This window comes from Rhinoderma darwinii, chromosome 9 (genome assembly GCF_050947455.1).
Source record: "Rhinoderma darwinii isolate aRhiDar2 chromosome 9, aRhiDar2.hap1, whole genome shotgun sequence".
Classification (NCBI taxonomy): Eukaryota; Metazoa; Chordata; class Amphibia; order Anura; family Rhinodermatidae; genus Rhinoderma; species Rhinoderma darwinii.
This window is the reverse complement of record NC_134695.1, coordinates 73,014,762-73,021,773: the sequence shown is the minus strand read 5'-3', so window position 1 is coordinate 73,021,773 and position 7,012 is coordinate 73,014,762.

Below are 7,012 nucleotides of genomic sequence, written 5' to 3'. Positions count from 1 at the left end.
ATTATTGCCTCGTTTATGCTGACCACTCAATCGATCGCGCGCTGTACGGGAGCACATGGGGTATCACCCTCCCCCCCCCCGCCCGGGAGCTCTAATGGCAGCAGTAATATAAGAGTATTGACTACTACACTCAGATGTTCAATACCACAACGGCTTCATTCATCTTAATGGATTATTTCTACGTCTTTCAGTAGAATAATTTATCGGCGTCGCAGCCATTTAATTACCAGCAGGATATTTTATTTTCTACAATAACGGTTTTATTTCGTGTAATTGAAATAAATGACATGGTCGGGTCTGTATACTGGGGGCACTGTCTATATGGGGAGGGGGGCAATTCACCACACTGACAGCAGGGGGCAGGTGTGATCAATAAAAAAAGCTCCCCTGCCACACACACATTCTGTGCTGATATGGAATGATTGAAATTGGCGCAGGAAGTTACATGCAAGAGGCACTGACGGGCATTGATATGTCACTTTCCAGCTGCTGACAGTGGAGAACGGGTGAGCAGTGCTGGTTGGCACTATGGGCATTGCATTGAGTCTGGCACTGTGGGGATTATTAGGGCATGACCACACATGGCGGAATTCCTCCGCAACTGTCCGCATCAATGCCGCACCTAATCCGGGTTGCGGATTACGGCTGCGGATCTGCACAAAATGTGCAGAAAATTGATGCGGACTAGCTGCTGCGGACTGCGGGAAAAGTGCTTCCCTTCTCCCTATCAGTGCAGGATAGAGAGAAGGGACAGCACTTTCCCTAGTGAAAGTAAAAGAAATTCATACTTACCGCCCGTTGTCTTTATGACGCGTCCCTCCTTCGGCATCCAGCCCGACCTCCCTGGATGACGCGCCAGTCCATGTGACCGCTGCAGCCTGTGCTTGGCCTGTGATTGGCTGCAGCCGTCACTTACACTGAAACGTCATCCTGGGAGGCCGGACTGGAGACAGAAACAGGGAGTTCTCGGTAAGTACGAACTTCATTTTTTTTTACAGATACATGTATATTGGGATCAGTAGTCACTGTCCCGGGTGCAGAAACAGTTACTGCCGATCGCTTAACTCTTTCAGCACCCTGGACAGTGACTATTTACTGACGTCTCCTAGCAACGCTCCCGTCATTACGGGAGCCCCATTGACTTCCTCAGTCTGGCTGTAGACCTAGAAATACATAGGTCCAGCCAGAATGAAGAAATGTCAAGTAAAAAAAGCAAGACGCATCCGCAGCACACATGACATGTGCATGACAGCTGCGGACTTCATTGCGGAACTTTGAATCTCCATTGAAGTCAATGGAGAAATTCCGCCATGAGTCCGCCACTGCTCCGCAACAGACAGAGCATGCTGCGGACACCAAATTCCGCTCCGCAGCCTATGCTCCGCAGCGGAATTGTACGCATCGTGTAAACGAACACTGCTAAATTAAAGTGAAAGTCAATGTAGAAACGGCTCCGCTGCGGATTAACGCTGCGGAGTGTCCGCAGCGGAATTTAAGTGCAATTCCGCCATGTGTGAACCCGCCCTTACAAGGCTGATATTATTTTCAGTACTATTAGGATTACAATGAAGCTGCAACTATAGACGCTGCAATGAGGTTTGCACTGTGTAAGGCTGGCACTATTGTGAAACTGACATTATGGGTATTATTATTATGGTGGCACTGTTGGACTATCAGGTTGGCATGCAGTGTGAGGCAGACATAATTGGCATTATATGTTCATATCATCTGCTGTGACATCACAAGTGTGTTCCTATTATGTCATCTGCTGTGACATCACAAGTGTTCATATTGTCATCAGCTGTGACATCACAAGTGTTCCTATTACGTCATCTGCTGTGACATCACAACCAGTCAGATAAGCTCAGGGGTGGACACGTGTGCCATTAAATAGGCAGTTGGAAATCAAGGAGCCCATACACTGTTCTTGCCCAAGAGCCCTGCGTTGTTGGCGTCCGCCCCTGCATGGCACCTTTGTGAGGAGCCATATCTGTCCATCCCTCTTTCCCATCTCTAATTTGGAGGACACCATTTCACTCTGAGCCTCGGACAGCAGAAAGACCCCGACTGGAGGCATTTAGGACCAGGCTACCACTAATGTCACGTGACATAACAGCTGAAATCATTTCTACTGGTCAATGCAACTGTGACACTGAGCAGAACGGAAGATTTATTTTGCTGCAACCTCGGCATAACGTGTGACGTCAATTAACGGAGACAAAGCAGAAGCAGAGAGGGATCATGAAGAAAGGCAATAGTGAATTCAGGGTGTGTGGAAAGATGGGTGGCAAACTTCTATGAGCACTGTAAAGTATCCGCCATGGTCGTTGCAGGGAATTCCAGCGCCCAAAAACTGCAGCAAATTGTGATAGTTTTTCGGCTGGAATGTCCGATGCGGAAATCCTGCAATGAAAAAATAAAGGGAAACTTAGGGCACATTCACACGTGGCGGAATTGCTGTTGAATTCCGCTCTGGATAGTCCGCAGTGGAATTCTGCATCCGCCGTTTTTTACATTTGTTTCTATACATTTTAGGAAACTTAGTTCAGACGTGGCGGACAGTCCGCAGTGGAATTCTGCAGCGGACGTTTTTTACATTTGTTTCTATACATTTTAGGAAACTTAGTTCAGACGTTGCGGAAAATAACGGTGTGGAAATCGGGCTGCGGTGCAGAATTTTCTCTCCGCAGCATACACTTTCCATTGCGGAGAAGAAGCGGAATTTCACTGCGGATTTCAGCCTTTGCGATGCAAAAACTGAAATCTGTGGCAAGTCCGCTGTGATATCTGCAACGTCTGAATTACCTGTCAGATATGCAAATGTTGCTGCAAATTCGCAACGAATCTGCAGCAACATTTTCAGCTGAAAAATTTCCGCCACGTCTGAACATGGCCTTACTAGGGCAACGTGTCTCTCCAACATCCTGCAGCCCAGGTATGACGTTTCATCCCATGTGACCGCTGCAGCCTGTGATTGGCTGCAGTGGTCATATGGGATGAAACATCATCCAAGGAGGCCGGCCTGGAGGAAAAAACGCAGAATTCTGCGTAAGTATAATATTTTATTGTTTTTCCCCGAGTTGCAATTTTTATGCAGTATTTACGCTAGGTGTGAACTTACCCTAATGGTGGTCACATTGCGCACTGCAAACCCTGAAAGAAGCGGAATGTACTGTAGAAAGTTCTAAAGCGGATTAACACCATGCTGGAGTCATGTCTCTTAACTACAGCTGCCGTACGGTGTCAGTAAGCCTCAACTTGTTAAGTCTTTTTTCCTGATTGTGTAATAAAATGATTAAAAGTTTCATAGGTGTCAAAAGGAAAAGAAAAAAAATCCCATTTTACTCAATGTACATCCGGACCGTGTAACTTTGGCACCATCTAGTGGTCATATGGAAGAATAATCTTCAAGTCTAATCAATGGGCATCATCAATAATCTATAAACCTCCACGACTACCCTTTCCATATGGCAATTTTAATGCAACAATGTTATTTTTTATTGCTAAGTCAATTTGTTTAGAAACTTACAATATAAAAATCAGGGAACAACGATTCAGTTGAGTATTGGTTGTATGGAGAAGGAACTGCAGCTATTGATTTGCAGGACGGGCTCTGCTGATCAATGACGGACACTTTTTAATAGGACATAAACCAAGAGGACAGAGACAGCCAAGACAGCTGCCCTAAAAACTCCATGCTAATGGTGGCCGCTGCACCCACAAAATAACGCCTCTAACCCCGTGGTGAGAGGGTCCGGCGTAGTGATGACTCTAGATCAGTAGTCACTGGTCTGTGAGCCAATCGGCAGCAATAAACAGGATCACCTGACTGACCACTTTATAGATTCTATCCTACAGTTATCCTAATAACACTGAACTAGGTGGCGCTGTTGCCCCCACTAGACAGTTCTCCGTAGCGTTGGAAATCCGTAGCAGGCCCTTACAATCGAGAATGTATTTTTTTTTTATAACGTTTTATTCAGTAGAGAAATGGTTTCCAGCTGTCACAGAACTACAGCTCCCAGCATGCTCGAGAGCCGAAGGTTGGAGACCACTGGTCCACAGTGTAATATCCGGAAGCTGCGATAATTTACCATAAGCCATAAGATTTCTTAGGGTCCCTTTAAGTGACTATAAAGATCTGTCAATATAAGGGGGGTACTCTATAAGGGGGGTACTCTATGGGGGTGAGTATGAGACGCTAGATACAGGGCAGACAAGACCCTGGAGACATCTTCTTGGCCACGCGCCGTTTAGTGTTTACAGCCGCAGCGTTTTCAAGGCATCTGTTTACCGAGGAGAAAAAGAACATCAATAATTGTGATCTCCTAACTGCAACTTCCAGAAACATTTCTTCTCAAGACGAATTATTAAAATCTGCGCCGCGTTCAGACGAAATAAGATTCTTAATGTGGAACTAATGTTCCTGGAGAAGAAAAAACAGCAAAACTCCGGACGTCGGATCCAATGTGAAGTCTGAGAAAAAATAACAAATTAGATGCAACGGAGATCACTGATCCCCACAGCTCATGTTCTTGTAGTGTATAGAAAGTATCAGAAGTGTAAGGCCTCATTCACACGACAGGGTACGAGTGTCGGACGATAAAAACCTCTGTTTAGGGCCGTTTTTCATCCATTCCGGGCCGTATTGCCGTTTTTAACAGACGATTTTGACCCGTTTTTTTTCCGTCCTTTTTAAAATCGGATGAATTTCATTTGTAAATTTTTTGCCAAACACTTCCCTCTGTAGATACTGCCACAGCCCACCTGTAGGTAATGCCACACAGCCCCTTGTAGGTAATGCCACACAGACCCCTGTAGGTAATGCCACAGAGTCCCCCTATAGGTAGTGCTACACAGCCCCCTTGTACATAGTCGCCCCCCATAGATGGCACCAGCCCCAACTTTCCTGTAGGGGACGGCTCCAGGAGAAGTCCCTCACTTCACTGTCCATATATGGACAGTGAAGAGAGGGATTTCTCCTGGATCGGAATCCCCGGCCACAGCGGTGGGGATTCCGCTTCAGAAGTCCCTGACGTCAGTGTCCATATATGGACAGTGAAGGCAGGGACTTCTCCTAGAGCAGGTTCCCCGGCCACATCGCCGGGGATTCCGTTTCAGAAGTCGCTGACGTCACTGTGCCCATATATGGACCATGAAGCCAGGGACATCTCCTGGAGCGGAATCCCCAATCCCCGGCCACAGCGTTGCCGAAGCTGTGGCCGGGGATTCCGCTCCTACAAGGAGCAAAAAAAATACCCTCCTCCTCACATGCACTCTGCACTGTGAGAAGGAGAGAGCACGAGCGACGGAAGACATGGCCGTCACTTGGAGCACATTCAAGTGATGGCCGTGTATTACCCGGCCCCATAGACTTCTATGGGAGCCGGGCGGCGGGTTGAATGGCCGAAAATAGGGCATGTACCATTTTTTGACGTCCGGGTTGCCCGGGCCGTCAAAAAATCGGTCGTGTGAATAGCCCCATTAGGGGTCTTTTGTTCCTACTGCGGCCGTGTGACGCCTGTTTTATGAACGGCCATCAAAGCCTGTCATGTGAATAAGGTCTAAGGATATGTTCACACAGCTTATTTTCGGCAGTTTTTCAGGCCATAAACGTCTGATAAAGCTGAAGCTGAACGCCTCCGAACATCTGCCCATTGATTTCAATAGGAAAAACGGCGTTCTGTTCCGACAGGGCGTTTTGTTTTTTTACGCCTCATTTTCGAAAAAAGGCACCCGCGAAAAAGAAGTGCATGTCACTTCTTGAGCCATTTTTGGAGTCGTTTTTCATTGTCTCTATAGTAAAACATCTCCGTAAAAAACGCGAGTGGCTAAAAAAAACGGCTGAAAATCAGGAACTGTTTTCCCTTGAAAACAGCTCCATATTTTCAGACGTTTTTAGTTAAGAGTGTGAACATAGCCTAAGGGTCAGTTCACACGTAGCGTAAATAAATACTGCGGATGCGTATTATGCTGCGGAAAATACAGTAGCAGCAAAGTGGATGAGATTTGAACGCTGCGTAAATGATGAAAACCGTTCAGAAGTTGACCTGCGGAAAAGCTGCGATTCTGCTGCAAAAATTGCAACTCAGAGAAAAAAAAAAAAACTTACCCAGAATTCTGTGCTTTTTCATCCAGGCCGGTCTCCTGTGATGACGATTCATCCCATGTGACTTCAGCGGCCAATCACAGGCTGCAGCGGTCACATGGGTTTAAATATCATCCCAGGAGGCCGGGCTGAAGGGCGGCAGAGGGACGCGTCGCAATGGCTACATAAGTATGAAACTTTTTTTGTTTAGTGCAGTTTTCCGCAGCGGACATTTTCTGCCGGAATTCTCTGCGGCGTCCAAGGCGGATACGTTGTGTACCGCATTGTATTCGCCCTGTGGCCAAAAATACACATCCAAAAAATCGCAGGTTGTTTTTTTTTTGTGAAATAGTAAATTTTTATGGCGTTTTTTGCAAAGTGTTTTACTAACACCTCGTTCACACGGACGCATGTATTTATGGGGCCGTTCACACAGCTGTTGTTTCAACAGACTGTGTGAAGGGTCCGTTGAAAAATAGAACATGTCCTATACTGTTCCGTTTTCACGGATCCCTCAATAGACTCAAGTCTATGGGGATCCGTGAAAACAGGACCGGCACGGGTACAATTCGGACATGAAAAACAGACGTTTTTCCCCTCCGAGTTTGCACTCGTTGGTGTGAATCTGGGCTGACTATGTTTTTTTAGGTGCCGTTATTTTTCACATTGAAAATCATGTGATTCAAAGATCATGTGATGCAAACACTTCTTTTTGAAACACATACTTTTAAAAAACAAACAAACAAAAAAACGCCATAAACGCGTCAATGCATTTGCGTTCTTTTAAAAAAGGAAAAAAAAAATCTATGGAGTTCCAGCGACATTTGGAGCGCAGATTTTGCTTGGTATCTGTTCTGTTTGGGGTATTTCAGTTTATAATGTGGGGGTACGTGTAATCTGTGCGGAGAACATCAGGGCATAATA